The sequence below is a fragment of the Mustela nivalis genome (genome assembly GCF_964662115.1).
Source record: "Mustela nivalis genome assembly, chromosome: 7".
In the NCBI taxonomy this organism is placed as follows: domain Eukaryota; kingdom Metazoa; phylum Chordata; class Mammalia; order Carnivora; family Mustelidae; genus Mustela; species Mustela nivalis.
This window is the reverse complement of record NC_139026.1, coordinates 130,192,979-130,219,712: the sequence shown is the minus strand read 5'-3', so window position 1 is coordinate 130,219,712 and position 26,734 is coordinate 130,192,979. Positions and strand designations below refer to the sequence as shown.

Below are 26,734 nucleotides of genomic sequence, written 5' to 3'. Positions count from 1 at the left end.
AGAACATACTAAACGTGGACACATAGGTGGCTCAGCTGGTTAAGCATCTGCCTTTGGTTCAGGTCATGATCCTGGAGTTCTGGGATTGAGCCCCGCACTGGGCTCCCTGATCAACCAGAGGTCTGCTTCTCCCTCTCTCTCTGCCCCTCCCCCTGCTTGTGCTCTGTCTCTCTCTCTCTCTCTCAAATAATTCTTTTATTTTTTAAGATTTTATTTATTTGGGGGCACCTGGGTGGCTCAGTGTGTTAAAGCCTCTGCTTTTAGCTCAGGTCATGGTCCTAGGGTCCTGGGATCGAGCCCCACATCCGGCTCTCTGCTCAGCAGGGAGCCTGCTTCCCTCTCTCTATGCCTGCCTCTCTGCCTGCTTGTGATCTCTGTCAAATAAGTAAAATCTTTAAAAAAAAAAAAAAAAAAAAAAAAGATTTTATTTATTTGACAGAGAGAGACCATGACAGAGAGGGAACACAAAGCAGGGGGAGTGGGAGAAGGAGAAGCAGACTCCCTGCTGAGCAGAGAGCCCAATGCGGTGTTCCATCCCAGGACCCTGGGATCATAACCTGAGCTGAAAGTAGACACTTAATGACTGAGCCACCCAGGCGCCCCTAAATAAATAAAATCTTAAAAAATGTATATAATAACCTTGAACGATATTATCAACCAGAAGAACATCACCAAAAAATTGACATTAGTGACATTTACAGGACACTCTACACAAACAAGTAAAATATACATTATGTTCAAGGACATATGGAAGATTTACCAAGACAGATCGACATCCAGGCCATGAAACAACTCTTAATAAATTTTAAAGGTTTCAGGTAATACAAAAAGTTTTCTCTGACCAGTGAGTCAAAGAAGAAATCAAAAGAGAAAACAGAAAACTATTTTTAAATGAATTAAAATGAAAATAAAACTTAACAAAATTTGTGGAAGGCAGTTAAAGCAATAATTGAGGGGGAAATTTATAGCACTAAATGCCTATGTTAGAAAAGAAAAATCAATGACTTCACCTTCTACCTGAAGAGATTAGAAGGACAAAAACAAAACAAAAACAAGAAATAAAGATCAGAGCAGAAATCAATGAAATATAAATAAACACTAGAGCAAACTCACTGAAATCAAAGACTAGACTTCCTCCATTTACTGAATGATGGAGATGTACTTTTCCCTCTTACAAAATACAAACAAAAACTGTGGACGTTATAAACAAAACAAATACATTCTGAAACATGTTAAGAAGGCAAATTAGAAACCACAGGACCCAAGGAATAACATGGCAGTGAGGTTACTCAGGTTTTCTTTTTGCCTAATATATCCCACTCTTGGGATATTAAGAATTCAGCAACCTAGAAGCACCAAGCATAGACCCTCCACCAAAAAAGCTCAAACAAAAGGCTTCCTGTTTGTCTGTCTAGATAAACAACTAGGAAGGAATCATTAATTAGCTATGAAGGAAAACTTTTAGACAGTAGATACTCTATCCAGCTTAACATCACAAAAAAAACTGATCTCACCCACTCCTGCAATGGTCAGGTGGGGAATCCACTCTTATGAGACTATGGGTCATCCCAAGACTACCACTGGGGTAGTGTAAGAGCAGGTCAACTAGGGAACCAGAATCTTCAGCTTCACTTGTTAATAAAGAGCATGCCTCCCACCCCCATAGAGACAACAAGGGAAGCCTGGACTTCTGAAGGTACAGCAAGGTAGCTAGGGGTTTCACCAACACAGAGTGGTTAAGTGAGGCCACATCTGCTGTGGAGATCAGGTATAGAGCCATAATTCACAACTCCATTCAGCGTTAACAAGCAGCTTCCCTCAAATGCCAACAAAGGCCCAACAGGGAACATGAACCTTATCCCACACCTGGCCAAAGGATACAAGACCCTCAACTCCTCCTGTCAGGCAAGTGTCAGAAAAACCCAGCTAAAACAAGTTCATGTAAAATGCAAAGTCCTATAGCATAACACAAAAATTTCAGGTTTCAATCAAAAATCATGTGTAGGGGCGCCTGGGTAGCTCAGTGAGTTAAAGCCTCTGCCTTCAGCCCAGGTAATGATCTCAGGGTCCTGGGATTGAGCCCCGCATTAGGCTCTCTGCTCAGCAGGTAACCTGCTTCCTCTTCTCTCTCTCTGCCTGCCTCTCTGCCTACTTGTGATCCCTCTCTGTCAAATAAATAATAAAATCTTTGAAGAAAAAAAAAAATCATGTGTCATAACAAGAACCAGAAGATATCACTGAATGAAAATGACAATCAATAAGTGCCAACACTGAGATATTTGTAATTTTAATACCTGACAAATGTTAGTAACTATCTAATGAAGATTTTAAAGCAGCTATAATAAAAATGACTCAAAGAGGTGCCTGGATGTTAGTCCATTAAGCATCTGCCTTTGGCTTAGGTCATGATGCCAAGTCCTGGGATCAAGCCCCAAGCAGAGCCCCCTGCTCAGCAGGGAGTCTCTGCTTCTCCCTCTGCCTGCTGCTCTCCCTGATTGTTCTCTCTCTCTCTCTCTCTCTCTCTCAGTCAAATAAATAAAATCTTCTAAAAAATAAAATAAAAAAATAATTTTTTTAAAAAAAGACTCAAGGACGCCAGGGTGGCTCAGTCGTTGGGCGTCTGCCTTCGGCTCAGGTCGTGGTCCCAAGGTCCTGGGATCGAGCCCCACATCGGGCTGTGTGCTCGGTGGGGTGCCTGCTTCTCCCTCTCCCACTCCCCCTGCTTGTGTTTCCACTCTCTCTCGGTCAAATAAATAAATTTTAAAATCTTAAATAAATAAATAAAAATGACTCGATAAAGGGCACCTGGCTGGCTTAGTCAGTAGAATACATGACTCAGGGTTATAAATTCAAGCCCCACTTTGGGTATACAGATTACTTAAAAATGAAATTTTTAAAAAATGATTCCATGGGGCACCTGGGTGGCTCAGTGGGTTAAGCCGCTGCCTTTGGCTCGGGTCATGATCTTGGGGTCCTGGGATCGAGTCCCACATCGGGCTCTCTGCTCGGCGGGGAGCCTGCTTCCTTCTCTCTCTCTGCCTGCCTCTCAGTGTACTTGTGATTTCTCTCTGTCAAATAAATAAAATAAAAAATAATAATAATAAAAATAAATGATTCCATGAAAGGAACTTGAGTAGCTCCGTCATTAAGCATCTGCCTTTGGCTTGGGTCATGATCCCAGGCCCCACATCATCAGGCTCCTGCCTCTCCCTCTCTCACTCCCCCAGCTTGTGTTCCCTCTCTAGCTGTTTCTCTCTCTCTCTCTCTGTCAAATAAATAAATAAATAAAATTTTCTTTAAAAAAAAAAAAAGATGCCATGAGCAATTACAAACACAGAAATGAAATCTAGAAAGCCTCAGCAAAAATATAAAGAACCGCATGGAAATTTTTAGAACTGAAAAGTACACTATGCAAAATAAAAGAGCTCAATGCATGACCTCAAAAGCAGCAATAAGGAAAGAGAATAACAGAATCCATGAACTAGAAGATAGAACAACGAAAATAACTCAATGTAAGCAACAGAGAGAGCGAAGAAAGAAAACAAAAATGAACAGGGGCACCTGGGTGACTCAGTGGGTTAAAGCCTCTGCCTTCAGCTCAGGTCATGGTCTCAGGGTCTGGGGATGGAGCCCCGCATTGGGCTATGCGCTCAGTGGGGAGCCTTCTTCCCCCTCTCTCTCTGCCTACCTCTGCCTATTTGTAATCTCTGTCAAATAAATAAAATCTTTTGAAAAAAATTAACTCAAAATGAATCACAGATTTAAAAGTAAAGCATAAAATTTTTAAACTTTTTTTACAAAGTGGCATCTGAACAAGTCAGGAAATGACAGATGCTGGCAAGGATGATGGCTCCCTGAGCAGGGAGCCCAACACGCAGCTCAATCCTATGACCCTAGGAGAAAGGGGAACCCTCTTACACTGTTGGTGGGAATGCAAGCTGGTGCAACCCTCTGGAAAACAGCATGGAGGTTCCTCAAAAAGTTGAAAATAGAGCTACACTACCCTAAAGATACAAACGCAGTGATCCAAAGGGGAATGTGCATCCCAATGTTTATAGCAGCAATGTCCACAATAGCCAAACTATGGAAAGAGCCTAGGTGTGCATCAACAGATGAATGGATAAAGAAGATGTGGTATATATACACAATGGAATACTATGCAGCCATCAAAAGAAATGAAGTCTTGCCACTTGCGATGACGTGAATGGAAGGAACTAAAGGGTATTGTGCTGAGCCAAATAAGTCAATCAAAGAAAGACAGTTACAAATGATCTCCCTGATATGAGGAAGTTGAGAGGCAAAGTGGGGCTTTGGAGGGTAGCGAAGGAAAAAAATGAAACAAAATGGGATTGGGAGAGAGACAAACCATAAGAGACTTAATCTCACAAAACAAACAGGGTTGCTGGGTGGAGGAGGTAGGGAGAGGATGGTTGGTTATGGACACTGGGGAAGGTATGTGCTATGATGAGTGCTGTGAAGTGTATAAACCTGGCGATTCGGGGCTAATAATACATTATATGTTAATAAAAATTTTTTTTAAAAATTTAAATTTTAAAAAGTGGCTCCTGGGGGCACCTGGGTGGCTCAGTGGGTTAAAGCCTCTGCCTTCGGCTCAGGTCATGATTCCAGGGTCCTGGGATTGAGTCCTGCATCGGGCTGTCTGCTCAACGGAGAGCCTGCTTCCCCTTCTCTCTCTGCCTGCCTCTCTGCCTACTGTAGTCTCTGTCTGTCAAATAAATAAATTAAATTTTTTAAAAAATAATAAATAAAGATTTTATTTTTTTATTTATTTTTATTTGATTTTATTTATTTGAGAGAGAGAGATTGCACAAGTAGGGGGAGGAGTTGAGGGAGAAGCAGACTCCCCACTGAGCAGGGAGCCCAACACGCAGCTCAATCCTATGACCCTAGGATCATGACCTGAGCCAAAAGCAGACACTTAACAAACTGAGCCATCTAGGCGCCCCCAAAGAGCACCCCACTCTTGATCTCGGGGTCATAAATTTGAGCCTTACATTGGGTACAGAGATTACTTAAATAAAAACTTGAAAAAAATAATTGCATTTATCATGGTGCCTGGGTGACTCAGTTGGTTAAGCACCTGACTCCTGATCTTAGTTCAAGTCTTGATCTCATGGTCATGAGTTCAAGCCCTACATTGGGCTCCCCACAGGGTGTGGACCCTACTAAAAAATAAATAAATAATTACACTTGTAATAGTGTCAAAAAAATTTTTTTACAAATAAACTTATCCAAAGAGGCAAAGAACGTGTACACTGAAAACTACAAAATGTGGCTAAAAAAAAGACTGTACAAACATAAACACATCCTATGTTCATGGATTGAAAGACAATGTTGTTGAGATATCATTATACGGAGCAATCTACAGATTCAATGCCATCCCTATCAAAATTCCAATGTTTGGGGATGCCTGGGTGGCTCATTAGTTAAGCATCTGCCTTCAGCTTAGGTCACAATCCCAGGGTCCTTGCTCAGCAGGAAGCCTGCTTCTCCCTCTGCCTGCCACTCCCCCTGCTTGTGCACACTTAAGTGCGCTCTCTGACAACAAATGAAATCTTTTTTTAAAACTCCAATGTTTTATGTAGAAATAGAAAAATGCATTCCTAAAATTCATTTGTAATTTCAAGGGACCATGAATAGCCAAACAACACTGAAAAAGAACAAAGCTGGGGAACTCACACTTCATTTTAAAACTTACTGTGAAGCTACAGTAATCAAAATAGTGTGGTACTAGCATAAAGAAGAGATGTATATAGCAAAAGAAAAGAACAGAGAGCCCAGAAATAAATCCTCGCATACAAAGTCAAATGATTTTTTCTTTTTATTGTTTTAAATTTTTTTTAAGATCTTATTTATTTATTTGACACAGAGGGAAAGCAAGAGAACACAAGCAGGGGGATCTGCAGAGGGAGAGAGAAAAACAAACTCCCTACAGAGCAGGGAGCTTGATCTGGAGATCGACCCCAGGACTCTGGGACCATGACCTGAGCTGAAGGCAGAGGCTTTAACCCACTGAGTCACCCAGGTGCCCCTGTTCATTTTTTTTTTCTTTTTTCACTCTCTCTGTTGCTTACATTGAGTTATTTTCGTTGTTATATCTTCTAGTTCATGGATTCTGTTATTCTCTTTCCTTAACCAAGGGCAGATGCTTAACCGACTAAGTCACCCAGGTGCTCCAGTCTAATGATTTTCAACAAGAGAGCCAAAACCATTCTTTTCAACAAATGTTGCTGGGGGTACTTGAATGGCTCAGTTGGCTAAGTGTCTGCCTTTGGCTCAGGTCATGATCCGGGGGGTGCTGGGATCGAGCCTTGGGCTCCCTGCTTGGTGGGAGCCTGCTTCTCACTCTCCTTCTGCAGCTTCCCCTGCTTGTGATCTGTGTCTCTCTCTGTCTCTGTCAAATAAATAAAATCTTTAAAAAAAAAATGCTGCTGGAAAACTTAGTATCTACATGCAAAACATTGAAACAGAACCCTTACCCTATATCATATATAAAAATTAATTTGAAATGGACTGAAGAGGGGCGCCTGGGTGGCTCAGTGAGTTAAGCCGCTGCCTTCGGCTCAGGTCATGATCTCAGGGTCCTGGGATCGAGTCCCGCATCGGGCTCTCTGCTCAGCAGGGAGCCTGCTTCCTTCTCTCTCTCTCTCTGCCTGCCTCTCAGTGTACTTATAATTTCCCTCTGTCAAATAAATAAATAAATAAATAAATATTTTAAAAAAAAAAAAAAAAAGAAAGAAATGGATTGAAGACCTAAACGTAAGAACTAAAACTTAAATATTTAAAAGCAAGCACAGGGGGAAATCTTTGTGGCAATGATTTTGTGGCAATGATTTTGTGGCAATTTGGCAATGATTTCTTCAATATGACACCAAAAGCACAGGCAACAAAAATCAAAAATAGGTAAATTGAAATTTGTCCAAATTAAAACTTTTGTGCATCAATGGACACTACCATGACAGTGAAAAACACCCCAAAGAATAAGAAAAAAATATTTTCAAATCATATATCTGATAAAGGTCTAGATCCAGAGCTGTTCAGAACTAAAGAATTTAATAATTTTTTACAAAGGGATAAATACCCCTTTTTCAAAAAGGGCAAAAAATTAAATGCACATTTCTCCAAAGATTTACAAACAGCCAAAAACACATTCTGAAGATACTCAACATCACTACAGGGAGATCTAATCAAAACTGCAAGGAGATACCACTTCACACCATTAGCTGTAGCTATAATTTCAAAAAGAAAAGAAACAAAATAAAAAGAACTGGAGAGGAAGTGGACAAACTGGGACGCTCACACACTGCTGATAGGAATATAAAATAAGGCAGCCACTGTGAAAGTATGTTGGTACTTCCTCAGAAAGTTGAACACAGAATTATGATATGATCCAACAACTTCATTCCCATTATATAACCAAAAAAGAAAAAAAAAAGAGGGACTCAAAAAGTTACTTGTACACCAATGTTCATAATAGCATTATTCACAATAGTCGAAAGGTTAAAAACTACCCCAAATGTCCATTAACAGATAAATGCACAAAGTATGGTGTGCAAGCATACACACACACACACACACACACACACACACAAGGGAACATTATACAGTCATAAAAAGAAAGTAAATTCTGACACAACTACAACCTGGAAAAACATTAAGCTAAGTGAAATAAGCTGCATACAAAGGAAAATATTATATGACCCCGCTTATATGAGGTTTCTATAATAAACAAGTTCAAAAAGATAGAAAATAAAAGTTACCAAGACCTAGAGAGAGGGTGGAAAAGAGTGACTTTTTAATGAGTACAGAATTTGTATTAGGAATGATGAAAAATTTTTGAAAACAGATACTGGTGGCTACACAACACTGTGAATATACTTAACACCATTGAGTTGTACACTCAAAAATGGTTAAAATGGTAAATGTTATGTAATAATTGTAGATGATCATACTGACAGGGTAAAAGACTCAAAAATGTAAGATGTCTCAAAGTGATTTACAAAACAAATGCAAAACCAATTAAAACACTAAAAGGATTTGTTGCAAAACAATAGGATTCTAAATGGTAATCAAATTCAAAAGGCAAACTATTAAAAAAAAAAGGCAGATGAGAGGATAGAAGGGAAGGACTGATTTTATCTGAGATCTCAGACATCTTCTAAAGTCAGACAGACTTCTAAAGCTAGAGTAATTTTTAAATTGTGGTGCTGGCACAAAGGTAAGAAAAAATCAAAAGAAAACAACAAAGTCCAGAAACAAATCTACACATACATAAACTGCTGATTTAAAGAAACAGTACTACTGTACAGTGGAAGAGGGAAGAATACTGTTAAAATTGGATGTTCCTAGGGTGCCTGGGTGGCTCAGTTTTTTAGTATCTGACTCTTGCTGTTGGTTCAAGACATGATCTCAGGATGGGACAGACCTGAGTCCAGCTCAGCCCTCAGCAGGGAATCTGCTTGAGATTCTCCCTAGGGCTCTGCCCCACCCCAGCTCACATGCATGCTTGCCCTCTCTCCCCCTCTCTCAAATAAATCAATCTTGAGGGGGCGGAGCTCAAACCTGTGTTTACTCTCTCTCTTTCAAATAAATCAATCAATCTTAGGGAAAAAAACTGGAAGTTCCTAGTTAATACATTATATTATACATGTAATATATATAAAATACATAAAATGTATAAAGTTAACATACATGGGGGCACCTGGGTGGCACAGCCAGTTAAGCATCTAACTCTTAGTTTTGGCTCAGCCATATCATGGCTCAGGGTATGATACCGAGACCCATATCAGGCTCCAAGCTCTGAGAAAGAGAAGTCTGCCTAAGACTTTTCTTTCCCTCTGCCCCTCCACCCTGCACTTTCACACTCTCTACCTCGCTCTCTCTCAAATAAATAAATAAATCTGAAAAAGAAAAAGTTAACATATATGTATTTCCCAAAGTTTTCCTATAAACAAAATCAAATTCAAATGAGTTGGTTATAGACTAAACATAAGGAGGAGGGAGAAAACATTCCTTCAGAAGATTATATAGGAAAATAATTTCAGGACCTCAACTTAGGAAAAGATTTAACAGGTCACAAAAAGCACTAACCACAAAAGAAAGAAAAAACTGATAATTTTTTACTACACTGAAATTAAGAACTTTTCCTTCAAAGAATAACATAAATGAAAGGGCCAGCCAGTGACTGGTTAGCTCATTTGGTCAGAATGTGGCACTAACAACATCACCAACATCGCAGGTTCAATCCCCAAACAAGCCAAGAGGGGCGTTAGTTCCATACTTACAAAAAATCTAGTTTTTAAGAATAAAATAAGTGAACCACTAACATGGAGAAGCCATAGGCAAGTCGCAAGTGAGAAAATCCACACGGCCTATAATTATACAAAAAGGGACTTACCATCATTAGTAATCAGAAAATGGTAAATTAAAAACCACAATGAGACACTACCATACAACTACCAAAATGACTAGTTAAAAAGACTGACATACTAAGCATCGGTTAAGCAGTGGTAGAAAAAATAAACCATTCAGTGGTGGGAAAGTAAAGTGAAACAACCCCTTCTGAAAATGAACTGGCCTGCCTGATAACCTCATACCTCCACTGCTAAGTATATACCTGGAGCAGGGTTTCTAAAACTTTTCTGACCATGAACCACCATAAGAAATATGTTTTATATTGCAACCCTGTATACATTACAGCATGCTGAAAATGAACTGTGAATTTTCTTCTATTATATTTCATTTTTTGATGTTGGTTGCTCCCTACTAATCTGATTTTATAACCCTTTTTGGAGCACACACACAGCAATTTGAACAGTAGTGAGCTAGAGAAATTCCTGAAACATGTACAAAAATATTCACAATAGTTGTTCGTAATGCAAAACCCTGACAAAAATATGTATGTCTGTCAACAGCAGCATGGATAATACGTAATTCACACCCTGAAATATTATACAACAATGAAAATGAATCAACTATAGCTATGCACCAAATAGATTAATCTCAAAAACATACTCTATATTTTAAAAGAAAAATCATTATTCCATTTACATGAAATTCAAAACTGTCACACCTAATAATATGTTGTGGAGAAATAAAGCTGAACAGGGGCACCTGGGTGGCTCAGTTGGTTAAGCGTCTGCCTTTGGCTCAGGTCATGATCTCAGGATTCTGGGATCAAGCCCTACATCAAGACTCCTTGCTCAGCGGGGAGTCTGCTTCTCCCTCTGCCTCTCCCCAACACTCATGCTCTCTCAAATAAATAAATAAATAAGATAAATAAGATTTAATAAATTATAAATAAATAAAATTTTTAAATTTTTAAAAATAATTAAAAGAAAAAAAAAAAGATGGGTGCCTGGGTGGCTCAGTCAGTTAAGCGTCTGCCAACAGCTCAGGTCATGATCTTGGAGTCCCTGGATTGAGTCCCGTGTCAGGCTCTCTGCTTAACAGGGTGTCTGCCCCTAGAACAATTAATACAAAACTCAGGAAAGTGTTTCCTTTGGAGGAAGTAGAAAATGTGATCAGTGGGAGGCACACATAGGTCAAAGGTATGGGCAGTGCTCTTAAGAGCTCTTAACCAAGCTCTTAAGCTTGGTTGATGAGTACATGAATATTCATTTTATTATTTCGTTTTAATGGCTATACTCCCTTTTCTTTGAATCATAGGTCTTCCAATTAAAAATAAGTAAAAATTCTACATAACATGCACACGCGCGCGCACACACACACGGAAATTAAAATGGATAAGGTTGGGATGCCTGGGTGGCTCAGTGAGTTAAGCATCCGACTCTTGGTTTTGGCTCAGGTCAGGATCTCAGGATCGTGAGATTAAGTCCCACACTGGACTCCACACTCAGCGGGGAGTCTGCTTGAGATTCTCTCCATCTCCCTCGGCCCCTCCCTCCCACTCCTGTACTCACTCTCTCAAATAAAATAAATAAATAAAATCTTTAAACAAATAAAATGCATAAGGTTGATCCAAAGAAATGAAAAGTGTTTGTTTAGGTAAGAGTGAAATCTCAATCCTCTTAAGTCTATAATATATGCCTTCAAATGACAAAAGAAATGACAAACAGACTTCAACGGAGTATGTTATCCATATATCAAAGATAACCAGAGGATGGAGTATGTTTGAGAGAAAACCCAACACTTCCGAAAAAAATAAGTCACCAAAAGCAGTCAAACATCCATAAAATCAGTAATATGATGCCAAAAAAGTGAAGATGAAAAAACTGGGCACACCTGGGTAGCTCAGTCTCTTTAGCATCTGACTCTCGATTTCAGTTCAGGTCATGATCTCAGGGTTGTTGAGATCATGGTCCCTACTGGGCATGAAGCCTCCTTAAGAGTCCTTCTCTCCCCTGTCCCTCCCCATATACTTCACTTTAAAAAAAAAAAAAAAGAAAGAAAGAAGAAAAAGAAATAAAGAAAGGAAGGAACAAACGAATGAACTTCTGGAATATTTAAGAAAAACAAAACTTTTGCAAACAGAGATACAGCTCATCTAAATTTCTCCTTCCTAACTTAAAAACAAAGGGAATAAAAAAGGAACAAGAGATTAAAATACACACACACAATGGCAGAAACCTCAGGGAAAAAACCTCAGAGAAAAATCCAACCAAGAAGGAAATTGGCCTTAAGACTAATAATACACAGCTGACCCTTGAACAACACAGAGGTTACGGGCGCCAACTCCAATAACAGTCAAAAATCCGTACACAAACCTGTGAATCCTTGAGAACTTAACTAGCAATAGCCTACTGCTGACTGGAAACCTTAGTATCATAGTCAAAATGTATCTTGTATAAATACTGTATTCTTACAATAAAGTTAGGAAAAAGAAATATTAAGAGAAGCATAAGGGAGCGCCTGGGTGGCTCAGTGGGTTAAGCCTCTGCCTCCAACTCAGGTTGTGCTCTCAGGGTCCTGAGATCGAGCCCTGCATCTGGCTCTCTGCTCAGCACGGAGCCGGCTTCCCCCTATCTCTCTGCCTGCCTTTCTGCCTACTTGTGATCTCTCTCTCTGTCAAATAAATAAATAAAATCTTAATTAAAAAAAAAGAAAGCATAAGAAGGGTTTCTTAGGTGACTTAGTTAAGCATCTGGCCTTTGACCTCAGCTCAGTTTTTAATCTCAGGGTCGTAAGTTCAAGTCCCACATCTGGCTCCATGCTGCACATGAAGCCTGAGAGAGAGAAAAAGAGAGAGAGAGAAAGGAGGGAGGGAGGGGAAAGGGAGGAATGGAGGAAGGAAGGAAGGGGAGAGAGAAAAAGAAAAGAAAGAAAAGGGAGAGAGAAAGATATAAAGAAAATAAAATACATTCACAATATTGCACTATATTTATTTAAAAAGTCCCAAGTAGGGCTCCTGGGTGGCTCAGGAGCATCTGCCTTCAGCTCAGGTCATAATCCCAGGGTCCCGGGATCGAGTCCCACATCAGGCTCCCTGACCCGCGGATAGGCTGCTTCTCCCTCTCCCTCTGCCTGCTGCTCTTTCTACTTGTGCTCACTATCCGTCAAATAAATCAATAAGATCTTTTTTAAAAAAGTAAAAAATAAAATTAAAAAATTTAAGTATAAGTAGACCCAGACAACTCAAATCCACTGCTCAAGGGTCATCTGTGTTTCCTAATCTTACCACACTGATGTTATCTCAATTTTCTTCTGTTCTAAAATAATATCGAGATAAAGATAATCACATATACATACATTTAACATTTCTGATCACTGGCTTGAACTAGAATCTGTAGTGTAACATAACACTTAAAACCATCATTTCTGGAGTGACCAAGGTTCAAAACCTGGTGTATTCACTGAACGAATTAATAAACCTCTCTAGGTCCCAAGCTGCCTCATCATTTAAAGACATGACATATAAACAGTACCTATTTCATTGTCCTGTTGAGAGAGTAAAATAATATAATCCTTCATATAAAGCACCTGACAGTACCTGGCACATAAATAGAGCTTCATGCTATTCTACAGAGGAGGAAACTGAGGCTTAGAAGATAAACTTGCCCAAAGATCTAGTCCATCTCATTCCAAGCCTGTGATTTTAACCTTACTACTATACTGCCTGACTGTCTCTGGGTGAAATTATGGATTTTCTCTACTTATCTTCCTTTACCCAATAATCCAAAAATAAGCATGCCTGCACTTAGTATACAAAAATCAGAGCAAACTTTCTTAAGACAGAGAATAATACTTTGTACTTTGGGACTCAGAGAACAGAAAAGCACTGATGGCAACTGAAAATAACACATAGGAAGTCATCTTTTGAAGTTATTTGTCTGCCCATAGCTATGTAAAGGACAGAGTAGAGAAAGTGACTAATAAGAGAGATAGGGACGTGGGGCACCTGGGTGGCTCAGTGGGTTAAAGCCTCTGCCTTCGGCTCAGGTCAAGATCTCAGGATCCTAGGATAGAGCCCCACATCGAGCTCTCTGCTCAGCGGGGAGCCTGCCTCCCTGCCTCTCTGCCTACTTGTGATCTCTCTCGCTGTTAAACAAATAAATAAAATCCTTAGGGGGAAAAAAAAGAGAGATAGGGACAATACAAAACAGAGAAAGAAGTTTTACATCTTGTTAGGGCAGCTGTAATCTCTAATTGGTTTGGAACAACACCATCACTTTTTCTTTTTTTAGTCTGTTTAAGTAATCTCTACACCCAATGTGGGGCTCGAACTCATGACCCCAAAATCAAGAGTTGCTTGATCTTTCAATCAAGCCAGCCAAGTACCCCGTAACACCGTAACTTTCTGGTCCTACTGCATAAATGCAAAAGTAGTTTTTCTTTTAAGTAAACTCTGTGCCAATGTGGGGCTCAAGCTCACAATCCTGAGATCAAGAATTGCAATACTCTACCAACCGAGCTAGCCAGGAGCCCCCAGACTTTTCTTACTGCTGGGGATAGGGACACTGGAGCCAGCCATACTCCATGCATAAATTAAAAGTATCAGGGGTGCCTGACTGGCTAAGTCGATAGAGCATGCAACTTGGGGTTGTGAGTTCATACCCCATGTTGGGGAGAGATTATTTTTTTTTAAAAAGTGTAAGCATATAATACAATCCTTTTATTCTTTTTTATTAACATATAATGTATTATTTGTTTCGGGGGTACAGATTTGTGACTCATCAGTCTTACACAATTCACAACACTCACCATAGCACACACCCTCTCCAATGTACATCACCCACCCAGCCACCCCACCCCTCCCCCACACACCCCAGCAGCCCTCAGTTTGTGTCCTGAGATTAAGAGTATCTTATGGTTTGTCTCCCTGTCTCTCAAATTCCTCATATCAGAGAGATCATATGATAATCATCTTTCTGTGATGGACTTATTTCGTTTAGCATAATACCCTCTAGTCCCATCCATGTCGCTGCAAATGTCAAGACTTCCGTTTTTTAGATGGCTATAGAGTATTCCATTGTATATATATACCACATCTTCTTTACCCATTCATCTGTTGATGGACATCTAGTTCTTTCCATAGTTTGACTATTGTGCACACTGTTGCTATAAACATTCGGGTACACATGCCCCTTTGGATCACTACATTTAAAATACAATCCTTTTAGTAAAAATACTATGGACCAGGGGCACCTGGGTGGCTCAGTGGGTTAAGCCTCTGCCTTCAGCTTGGGTCATGATCTCAGGGTCCTGATATCAAGCCCCACACTGGGCTCTCTGCTCAGCAGGGAACCTGCTTCCCCTTCTCTCTCTGCCTGCCTCTCAGCCTATTTGTGATCTCTCTGTCAAATAAATAAATAAAATCTTAAAAAAAAAAATACTACAGACCAAAAAAGAAAGTCTTCTTCCACCAACAGTTAAACACTAAAGGAGGGCGCCTGGGTGGCTCAGTTGGTTAAGCAACTGCCTTTGGCTCAGGTCACGGTCCCGGAGTCCCAGGATCAAGTCCCACATCCGGCTCCCAGCTCCATGGGGAGTCTGCTTCTCCCTCTGACCTTCTCGCCTCTCATGCTCTCTCTCACAGTCTCTCTCTTTATTTATTTATTAATAAATAAATAAAATCTTAAAAAAAAAAAAAAAAAGGGACCCCGGGGTGGCTCAGTTGGGTTGGACAACTGCCTTTGGCTCAGGTCATGATCCCGGAGTCCCGGGATCGAGTCCCGCATCGGGCTCCCAGCTCCACGGGGAGTCTGCTTCTCCCTCTGACTTTCTCCTTGCTCATGCTCTTTCTCACTGTCTCTCTCTCAAATAAATAAATAAAATCTTTAAAAAAAAAAAAAAAAGAAAGAAAGAAAGAAACACTAAAGGAGAAAAAAAAAAAAAAAGAAACACTATAGGAGGGACGCCTGGGTGGCTCAGTTGGTTGGGCGACTGCCTTCAACTCAGGTCATGATCCCGGAGTCCCCGGATCGAGTCCCACATCGGGCTCCCAGCTCCAGGAGTCTGCTTCTCCCTCTGATCTTCTCCTCGCTCATGCTCTCACTGTCTCTCTCTCACAAATAAATAAATAAAAATCTTTATTAAAAAAAAAAAAAAGAAAGAAAGAAAGAAACACTATAGGAGGGGTGCCTGGGTGGCTCAGTAGTTAAGCAAATGCCTTCAGCTCAGGTCACAATCCCAGGGTCCTAGGATGGAGCCCTGCATCAGGCTCCCTGATCAGTGGGAAGCTGGCTTCTCCGTCTGCCATTACCACTCCCCTTGCTGGTATTTCATCTCTTACTGTCTCTGTCAAAGAAATAAAATCTTTTTTTTTAAGATTTTATTTATTTATTTGACAGAGATCACAAGTAGGCGAAGAGGCAGCAGAGGGGGGGGGAGAGAAGCAGGCTCCCTGCTGAGCAGAGAGCCCGATGTGGGACTCGATCCCAGGACCCTGGGATCATGACCTGAGCCAAAGGCAGCAGATTAACCCACTGAGCCACCAAGTCACCCCAAAAAATAAAATCTTAAAAAAAAAAAAAGAAAGAAAGAAACTATAGGAAACTGGAAATGGCAACCACATTCGCTTTTCTTTTTCACATTTGCTTTGTGAAAAGAGAGAATCTTTTTTTTTTTAAGATTTTTACTTATTTATTTGACAGACAGAGATCACAAGTAGGCAGAGAGACAGGCAGAGAGAGAGGAGGAAGCAGGCTCCCTGCTGAGCAGAGAGCCCAATGCAGGGCTCGATCCCAGGACCCTGGGATCATGACCTGAGCTGAAGGCAGAGGCTTTAACCCACTGAGCCACCCAGGTACCCCAAGAGAGAGGAGAATCTTGAAACAGAGGTGGACTGTACTGAAAAGAAGAGAAGTAAAAAAGCAAAGGGAGGGGCACGTGGGGTAGCTCAGTCTGTTAAGCATCTGCCTTCTGCTCAGGTCATGACCCAGGTCAGGGTCCTGGGATTGAGCCCCATATCGGGCTCCATGCTCAGAAAGAAGCCTGCTTCTCTCCCTCTGCCTCCTCATCAAATAAATAAAATCTTGAAAGAAAGAGGGAGAAAGAGAGAGAGAGGAGAAGTTTACATAAGTATACGTAATGTGCTACATTTTATAAAAAAGGAATAAAAACAAGTCTATATATGTAAAGCATATATATATATAAACTAAGAAAATGAATAAAAAAATAGTAACAATGGGAAGTTTGGTAGCAAACCTAAGCAATAAGAGGTTTAGGAGGAAAAGCTTTCACTATCTTTTGTTTTGTTTTTTCAAAGATTTTATTTAAAAAAAATAATAATTAAAAAAAAAAAGATTTTATTTTTAAGTAATTTCTAATGTGGGGCTTGACCTCACAACCCTAAGATCTAGAGTCTTTTGTGCCACAAACTGAGCCAGCCAGGCACACCTACTGTTTATCTTTTTTTTTTTTTTTTTTTTTGAAGACTGTGTTTATTTACTTAAGAAAGAGCACAAATTGGGGGGGAGGGTGTTGCTGAGAGATGGAGCAGCAGACTCCCTGCTGAGCAGAGTGCCTGACATGGAGCTTGACCTAGGACTCTGAGATCATGACCTGAGCCAAAGGCAGACGCTTAACCAAATGAGCCACCCAGGAGCCCCACTGTTTATCTTTTTATACTTTTTGAAACATGTCAATATATCACCTTACCAAAAACTAAATAAATTAAGCTGTTATAATATCTAAACAAAAGTATCATATGGTTTCACTTACTTGTGGAGCATAAGGCTTAACACAGAGGACATGGGGAGATGGAGAGAAGTGAGTTGGAGGAAATCAGAGGGGAAGACAAACCATGAGAGACTGTGGACTCTGAGAAACAAACTGAGGGTTTTGGAGGGGAGGGAGTGAGATGGGTGAGCCTAGTGGTGGGTATTATAGAGGGCACATATTGCATGGAGCAGTGGGTATGGTGCATAAACAATGAATTTTGGAACACTGAAAAGAAATAAAATGGGAAAAAAATAATCTAGACAAAAAAATTAAAGCTTAAATTATGCCAGTGACTACAGTGGTAGAGAAATCTAATTTAAGATGCCTAGGATACCTAAATAGAGATATCCAAAGGTAACTGCAAATATGAATCTGAAGGTTAGAATAAAACTGTTCAGGTGATATTGATGCTTAAAAGATCCCCAGCGTGTATCATTAAGTTTTCACATGGTAAGTTTATCAAATAAATAAGCCAGAAAAGCAATCATGTAACTTAAATTTTGAAGAAGTAAGGAAGTAATGCCAAACAGGAAACCAAAGGAAGTGTTTAAAGAGGTAAGAAAAGAAAGTAACGTCCCAAATGTCATGAGAAGAGAGAGCTGCAATGGAGTGATCACAGTTTTTGCAATGGCACTACTGATCCCAGAGCAATGGAGTGATCACAGTTTTAAATGCTGAAAGTGGATCAAATAGAATGAAAACTGAAAAAATTTTGGATTTGCCCATTTGAAGTTAACAGCAAAATCAATAGTTGTGGACTTAAGAGCCAATGTAATGGTATCAAAGGTGAATAAACAAGAGTTTGTGACATCTTACCCACTTATTTATCCCCAAACTTTTTTCAGAAAATGATCTGAGGCAGCCTACAGAAAAACAACCTGTATTTTAACAACAAAAAGTTAAAAAATGAACATTGAAAGCCAGTATGAAGGACATCCCCCTGATATAGGGAAACTGCTCTTACCCCTGACTCCAACTATGTAGTTCTAGTGAGGGTTGCCATTCACAGTACCCTCCCCACTCCAGCCACAGGGATGATGGGTACATGATCCAAGACAGGCCAATCAGAGTCCTTCCCAGGATTCTTCAAGAGAGCCCCTTCTTCTGGTAGAAGGGGCTGGGAAGATGAGAGCCAAGAGCTGCCAGCAGTCATGGTTCCAGCCTCATGAAGTAGTGAGTCTGTAGTATGAGAGAATGAAATCAACACGCAGAGAAACAGAGATAAGAGGTGAAGTCCTAAACCCCACAGGAGGAGGAGGAAGAAACAAATATACTAATAATCAGATTAATACTACTGATATAACTAAAGACCAGATTTGGTTCTGGGCTGGCTGGTAGCCAGGACAAAAAGAAAAACAGAATGTGTATCCAGGAGCTATCAAAAAGGAGGAAATATACCAGAATCCTCAAGGGAGTCAATTTTCCTGAAGCTAAATTATTAAAAGAATTTCTTATACATGGACTTCTATATAAGGGTCACTGAGAGACAAAATGGACAAGTGTCCATGATGAGAATAGTTTAGCAAATGCAGATTCCATATGCTATTGCTTAAAATGACAACTAAGTTGTATCATAATCATTATGCACCACTAAGAGGCTAGACTATAATAGACAACTAAAGTGGAATTGTCAACTACAGCTTTATTCTTCCAGGAAGCTTGCTAGTAAAAGAGAAAAGACAAAAAATGAAAGGTGAAAAACGTACAGGGAAAGCAGAATCCACAGGAAAATTCAAAAATGTGTGTGGAGTAGGGGGGGGAAAAATCAAGAAGAAGCAACACACTAAACCGCAAAACAAGAGCCTGGAAGAAATGGTAAAAGACCATATCACAGGCACAGATAGTGAATTCCACTTAAAAACTACCTGCTCCCCCCCTCCTAGATCTCCATAAAGCTACAAACAGAAAAAGAACTTAAGAGAAGACAACAGCTATAAAACTTCAGAAGCTAGAAAGGAGATTAGTAGTAAATGACTTAACAAATCAGAAAAGGTTATTGTAGTACGATAAGCCCAAAAGCAATGTATCTTGGAATATACGGCAACAACTAGAGGAACTTTAGGTACCAGGCATCAGGGTAGGGAGTCACACATCACAGGTGGTAGTACATGTATCCAAAAGGAATAGGCTCAGGGGAAGCTAAAAATAAGAGACGGAATACACTCTGAAAAACAAATGAACTTCCCATTCATCTCCTTCACAACTACCCCTATCCTGGAAAACTGCAGAAAGGGTAAATGAGGAAACCTGGGCTTGGGAATACCAGGAACAGCTAAGAAAAGGTGTACCATACCAGAAAAAGAAGAATTAACGGAAAATCTAACTGTAAATCGTGAAATTCCAGCAAACATGGCTCAAAGGATATTGAATAACCAGGCTAGTCAATCCCAAACATATGACTGGAAGATTTCCCTCTCATTCAGTTAACCAGCTGATGGTCTCCTAATACAAGAATCCAGTTAGATCACCTATAAGGAAGCTAATCAGCAACAATCTCTGCCCACACACACACAGTTTTCAATCAACTCATGAGTAGTCTATCTTAAATTCAAATAGGTGGGGCGCCTGGGTGGCTCAGTGGGTTAAGCCGCTGCCTTCGGCTCGGGTCATGATCTCGGGGTCCTGGGATCGAGCCCCTCGTCGGGCTCTCTGCTCAGCGGGGAGCCTGCTTCCTCCTCTCTCTCTCTGCCTGCCTCTCTGCCTGCTTGTGATCTCTGTCAAATAAATAAATAAAATCTTTAAAAAAAAAAAAAAATTCAAATAGGTGTCTGAGAGTCACCACATTTTTAAACAAGGTCTCTAACAAGACAGACCAAGACAATGATACAAAGGAATTCTGAGGAAGAGTCCTAGTAGCAGACAAAAACTTCAGAAAACTGAAACAAAATTAAAAAAAAAAAAAAAAAAACCCTTCTGATTAATATCCTCAGTGAAGAGAAAAACTGCATCCAAAAAACATTCCTTACTCATAGAATGGAAAAACCAATATTGTTAAGTATCCTTACTACTCAAAGCAGGCTACAATCCCTAACAAAACAGCAACAGGTTTCACATAACTATTATAAAACTAAAATTTGTATGGAACCACAAAAGACTCCAAATGGCCAAAGCAATCTTGAGAAAAAAAAACCAAAGCTGAAGGCATCACAATCCCAGATTTAAAGACATACAATGCTGTAATAATCAATACAGTATGGTCCTGGTACAAAAGCAGGCAAACAGATCAATGGAACTGAAGAGAGAGCACAGAAATAACTCCAAGCTTTTATGGTCAATTAATCTACAACAAAAGAAGAAAGTATATACTATGGGAAAAAGACATTCTCTTCAACAAATGGTGCTGGGGAAACTGGACAGCTATATGCAAAAGAACAAAACTGGACCGCTTTCTTAGTCACACACAAAAATAAACCCAAAATGGATTAAAGACCTAAATGTGAGATGTGAAACCAGAAAACTCTGAAGAAAACACTGGCAGTTAACATCTCTGACATCAGCCAGACAAACATTTTTCTAGATATTCCTCCTCAGGCAAGAGAAACATAAGCAAAAATAAATCTCTGGACTACATCAAAATAAAACACTTTTACACAGCAAAGGAAAACCGCAACAAAATGAAAAGGCAACCCACTGAATGGGAGAAAATATCTGCAAATGATATAGCTTATTGATAAAGGATTAATATCCAAAATATTTAAAGAATAGGGGCACATGGCTGGCTCAGTAGGTAGAGCATGTGACCCTTAACCTCAGGGTCATGAGTTTAAGGCCCATGTTGAATGTGGAGCCAACTTAAAAAAATAGAAAATAAAAGAGATATACAAAATTTTAAGAAGAAGAACAACAACAACAATAACAACAACAACTTCTACAACGCAACACCAAAATACCCAATTAAAAAGTGAGCAGGAAAAAAAAAGACTAGAGCTGAGGAACCTGAGTGGTTCAAGCAGTGGAGCAAGTGACTCTTGATATCAGGGTCATGAGTTCGAGCCACACACAGGATACAGAGATTACTTAAAAATAAAATCTTGATGTTCTATGGTGAGTGCTGTGAAGTATGTAAACCTGGAGATTCACAGACCACTGGGGCTAATAATATATTATATATTTATAAAAAAATAAAAAAATAATTTAATAAAATCTTTTTTTTAAGGTTTAATTATTTATTTTACAGAGAGAGAGATCACAAGTAGGCAGAGAGAGAGAGGGAAGCAGGCTCCCTGCTGACAAGAGAGCCCGATGTGGGGCTCAATCCCAGGACTCTGGGATCATGACCTTAGCCGAAGTCAGAGGCTTTAACCCACTGAGCCACCCAGGTGCCCCTAATTTAATAAAACCTTGAAAAAGAAAAATGAGTACCTGAAATATTTTTCCAAATAAGACACACAGATGGTCAACACATACATGAAAAGACGCTCTAAATCACTCATCATTAAATGTAAATTTAATTAAGTGTAAATTAAAACCACAATGAGATATCACTTTACACTAGTCAAAATGGCTAGTATCAAAAACATAAGAAATAACAAGTGCTGGGAAGGATATGGCATAAAAGGAACACCTGTGCACTGTTGGTGGAATAAATTGGTGCCTACACTGTGGAAAACAAAATGAAAATTCCTCAAAAATTAAAAACAGATTAACACAGGGCACCCGGCATCCGACTCCTGACTTTAGTTCAGGTCACAATATCACAGTCAGGAGACCAAGCCCTGCATCAGGCTCCACACTCAGAGGGTAATTTGCTTAAGATTCTCTCTCCCCCTTTATTCTTCCCCCAACTTGTACATGTACTCTCTCTCTAATAAGTAAATAAAATTTAAAAAACAAAACAGATTACCATATGATCTAATAATTCCACCACTGACTATTTTATCAAGAGAAAATGAAAACACGAATCCAAAAAAATATATGCACCTTTATGTTTATTGCAGCATTATTTACAATAACCAAGATACAGAAGTGATTCAAGTGTCCATGAATAAAGAACATGCAGTGTGTGTACACACACATACACACACAATGAAGAATAACTGAGCAATTTAAAAAAAAAAATAAAGAGAGACCCTGCCATTTGCAAAAACAGGGATGGATCTAGAAAGTATTACGCTAAGTAATCTAAGTCAGAGAAAGACAAATACTACATAATTTTGTTTGTATGTTGGGATCTAAACACAACAAATGAAAGAACAAAGAAAATAAAAACAGACCCATAAATACAGAAAACTGGTGGTTGCCTGAGGGAATGGGCAACATGGGTGACAAGGGAGTAGAAGGTACAGACTTCCAGTTACAGAATGAATTAAGTCGCAGGGATGAAAAGGCACAGCATAAGGAACACGGTCAGTTATTGTGTGGTAATAGTATTATACAGTGACAGACGATAGCTATATTTGTGGTGAGCATAGCATACCATAGAGAATTGTGGAATCACTATGTTGTACACCTAAAACTAATGTAACGCTGTGTGTCAACTACACTTCAATTTTAAAAATAAATAAATAAATACTACATCCAAGAAATAAAAACAGAAGAAATAAGAACAGGGAGAGGGGCGCCTGGGTGGCTCAGTGGGTTAAAGCCTCTGCCTTCGACTCAGGTCATGATCTCAGGGTCCCGGAATCGAGCCCCACATCAGGGTCTCTGCTTAGCAGGGAGCCTGCTTCCTCCTCTTTCTGCCTGCCTCTCTGTCTACTTGTGATCTCTGTCAAATAAATAAATAAATAATCTTTAAAAAAAAAAAAAAAAAGAAAGTTAATAAAGAACAGAGAGTATAAAGGAGCCCTTGGAAATGACAAGTATAATGCACCCTAGAAAATTAAGTGAAGGGGCGCCTGGGTGGCTCAGTCATTAAGCATCTGCCTTCGGCTCAGGTCATGATCCCAGGATTCTGCGATCTAGCGCCACATTAGGCTCCCTGCTCAGCGGGAACCCTGCTTCTCCCTCTCTCACTCTCACTACTTGTGTTCCCTCTCTCCCTGTTTCTCTCTGTCAAATAAATACATAAAATCTTTAAAATAAATAAATAAAAAGGAAAGAAAAATTTAAGGGAAGGGTTAGAAAACAAAGTAAGGAACTGCCTCAGAAAATAGGGGGAAAAAAGGTAATTTAAACAAAAAATATTAAAAATTGGAAAATTAGTTCAAAGATTCAATAACCAAATAAAAAAACATACAGAAAAAGAAAAACAGAACAGAGCAAATCATCAAAGAAATCCTTCAAGAAAACTGTTATCATTAACTGAACTTGTGTTCCCTAACATGATTTACCAAATCAAAAGGGCCACTGAATACCATGAAAAATACAGAAATAACCTGGATTTAAAAAAAAAAAAAAAATCCAGAGAAAACAATCACATTTCTAATACAAGGTATTAGAAATGAGAACTTTACTGGATCTCAAACAGAAACACTGAACCTAAAAAGCAAATTACCAAAATTCTGAATGAAAATTATTTCCAGGGGCCCCTGGGTGGCTCAGTCAATTAAGGGTTTATCTTTGGCTCAGGTCATGATCCCAGGGCCCTAGGATGGAGTTAAGCACTGGGTTCCCCACTCAGTGGAGAGCGTACTTCTCCTTCTCCCACTGCCCCTTCCCCCCCAATGCATGCTCTGTCTCGCAAAAAAAAATAAATAAAATTAAAAAAAAAAAAAAAAAAAAGAGGGTGGCTCAGGTAAGTGTCTGACTTTGACTCAGGTCATGATCTCCAGGTCCTGGGACTGAATCTAGTATCAGGCTACCAGCTAAGCAGGGAGTCTGTTTCTCCCTCTACCTCTGCCTATCCCCCTGCTTATGCTTTCTCTCTGTATCTCTCTGTCTCAAATGAATAAATAAAACCTTAAAAAAAGAAAAAATAAAATGGTTTCCAACCAAGAATTCTGTATTTAGCCAAGCTATCAATCAAGATGGTAAAAGCTACCAATTTTATCAAACATGTAAAAACATTAAAAAATTATTTCTTACACACCATTTCCTATGAAGCTACTAGAGGTGCCCACTAAAACAAGAAAACAGACCATTAAAGATGCAGCAACAGGGAGGATGAAGCATTATAAAACAGGATCCAAAATAAGCAAGAAATAAACTCCTAAGATGATAGTGAAGGAAAGATCCCGCCTAAAAAGAAACCAGCACAGATGACAGCAGGAAGATGGTACCCAGAAGATCTACTAGTTAAAAAGGAAAGGAGGAAGAGGGAAAAGTGGAGTAGAGAGAGGAGGCAGCAGAAGGGGAGACAAGAGGAGGGGGAGGGAAGGAGAGAAGGAAAAGGGAAGAAGATGGAAAGAGCGTAGAGAAGAGAGGAAAAGGAAAAGTGAACTCATGGAAAATTTTACTAACAGACTACCTACATCATTAATCATTTGAAAGATTATATGAAAAAGCAACTGGAGTATATAGGAAGATTTAACCTTAAATAAAGGACATAAGAGGACACCTGGGTGGCTCAATTTGTTAAACATCTGCCTTTGGTTCAGGTCAGATCATAGACAGGGCTGGCATCAAGTTCCTCATTGAGCTCCTTGCTCAGCAGGGAGCATGCTTCTCCCTCAGCCTGCTACTCCCCCTGCTTGTGCTTTCACTCCCTCTCTCTCTGACAAATAAAGTCTTAAAAAATAAATCTTTTTGAAAAGCATCTAGGGGCGCGTGGGTGGCTCAGTCGGTTAAGCCGTTGCCTCCAGCTCAGGTCATGATCCCAGGGTCCTGGGATCGAGTCCCTCATCGGGCTCCTTGCTCGGCAGGGAGCCTGCTTCTCCCTCCACCTCTGCCTGCTGCTCTGCCTGCTTGTGCACTAGTGCACCCTCTCTCTCTTGCTCTCTGACAAATAAATAAATAAATAAAATCTTTTTTAAAAAATAAAAATAAAAAGTAAAAAAGCATCTAAAGAAACAATATAAGGAAAATGAAAATATAAGACCATTACTAATCCCAAGGAAATAAAAAAAAATCAGGAGACTTTTGGCTGACAAATAAAATATTTAGATAATAAAGTATTACTGTTTAACACCAGTGATTTAATGAAAATTTGTGATATACTAAAAGGCAACTACTAAAACTAATATGTCAAGAATAGCTGCTTATAGGGGCACCTAGCTGGCTCAGTTGGCAGAGCACACAACTCTTTTTTTTTAAGATTTTATTTATATGACAGAGACAGCGAAAGAGAGAACACAGAAGGGGCGGGTAGGAGAGGGAGAAGTGGACTCCCTGCTGAGAGGAGCCTGACACAGACACACAGGAGCCTGGGATCATGACCGGAGCTGAAGGCAGACCCCTAATGACTGAGCCACCTAGGCATCCCAGAGCACACAACTCTTAATCCTGATATGAGAGTTCAAACCCAATGAGGGGTTTGGAGATTACTAAGAAAAATAAACTTCAGGGCACCTGGGTGGCTCAGTCCGTTGGGCATCTGCCTTTGGCTCAAGTCATGATCCTGGGACACTGAGATTGAGGCCCACTTCGGGCTCCCTGCTCATTGCTTCTCCTTCGAACCCTCTCTCCTCTTGTGCGCACTCTTCTGTCTCTCAAATAAATAAATAAAATCTTTTAAAAAAGAAAGAAAGAAAAAGAAAAAGAAACTTCAGGGGCGCCTAGGTGACTCAGCTGCTCAAGTGTCTGTCTTTGTCTTTGGCTCAGGTCATAATCTCAGGGTCCCGGGATCAAGCTCCATGCTGGCTCTCTGCTCAGTGGGGAGCCTGCTTCTTCCCCTCCCTCTTCCCCCCACCCCTGCCTGAGCACATGCATATGAGCGATCTTCCTCTCTAATAAAATCTTTAAATTTTTTAAAAATATACTTTAGAAAACAATAGCTGCTAGGGCGCCTGGGTGGCTCAGTGGGGGTTAAAGCCTCTGCCTTCATCTCAGGTCATAATCCCAGAGTCCTGGGATCAAGCCCCTGTATCACGCGCTCTGTTCAGCAAGGAGCCTGCTTCTTCCTCTCTCTCTCTCTGCCTGCCTCTCTGCCTACCTGTAATCTCTGTCAAATAAAATAAATAAAATCTTTAAAAAAAAAAAAAAAGAAAGAAAGAAAAGAAAAGAAAACAATAGCTGCTTACACTTTCTTTTTAGAAATAAGGAAGTAAACACCAGAAGGAGCAGCCAAAAGAGGTTGCTTCTGGGCAATGAGATTAGATTTCAAGAGCCAAACAGCAAAGTACTGTTTGCTTTGTGTGAGAAGTTTTCGGTAACACCTGACTTTGACTATGCATTTATTACTTTAATAAACATGGAAAATAAATCCTAAAAAAAAAGAAATTAAATCTAAACTTAAAAAAAAAGGGGTGCCTGGGTGGCTCAGTGGGTTAAGCCTCTGACTTTGGCTCAGGTCAGGATCTCAGGGTCCTAGAATCAAGCCCTACATCCGGCTCTCTGCTCAGCAGGGAGCCTGCTTTCCCTCTCTCTTTGCCTACTTGTGATCCCTGTCTGTCAAATAAATAAATAAAATCTTAAAAAAAAAAAGGAATAAATAGATACCATATGCTGGGCAAGGTATCTAAATATTCCTATGATTTCATTTCTCTTACTAGTTGCATAGACAGGTTAGAAAAGGATAAAACAAGTGTTAAGCACCTACTTCATGTCAGACATT

At 39.8% G+C, this 26,734-nt stretch overlaps 1 protein-coding gene across 26 annotated transcripts in view; it reads right to left on the bottom strand.

Annotated features, from left to right (window-relative positions):
- Positions 1-26,734, bottom strand: part of MLLT10 (MLLT10 histone lysine methyltransferase DOT1L cofactor) — a 236,449-nt gene that overhangs the window by 194,590 nt on the left and 15,125 nt on the right. For 2 of the 26 annotated variants that reach the window (XM_082742096.1, XM_082742095.1), the window contains exon 1: positions 18,107-18,290. The exons of the other annotated variants lie outside the window; for them this stretch is intronic. The gene's annotated coding sequence lies outside the window, so the exon portion shown is untranslated. Of the gene's footprint in view, positions 1-18,106; positions 18,291-26,734 lie in introns of those variants that run through there. 26 annotated transcript variants of the gene reach the window in all.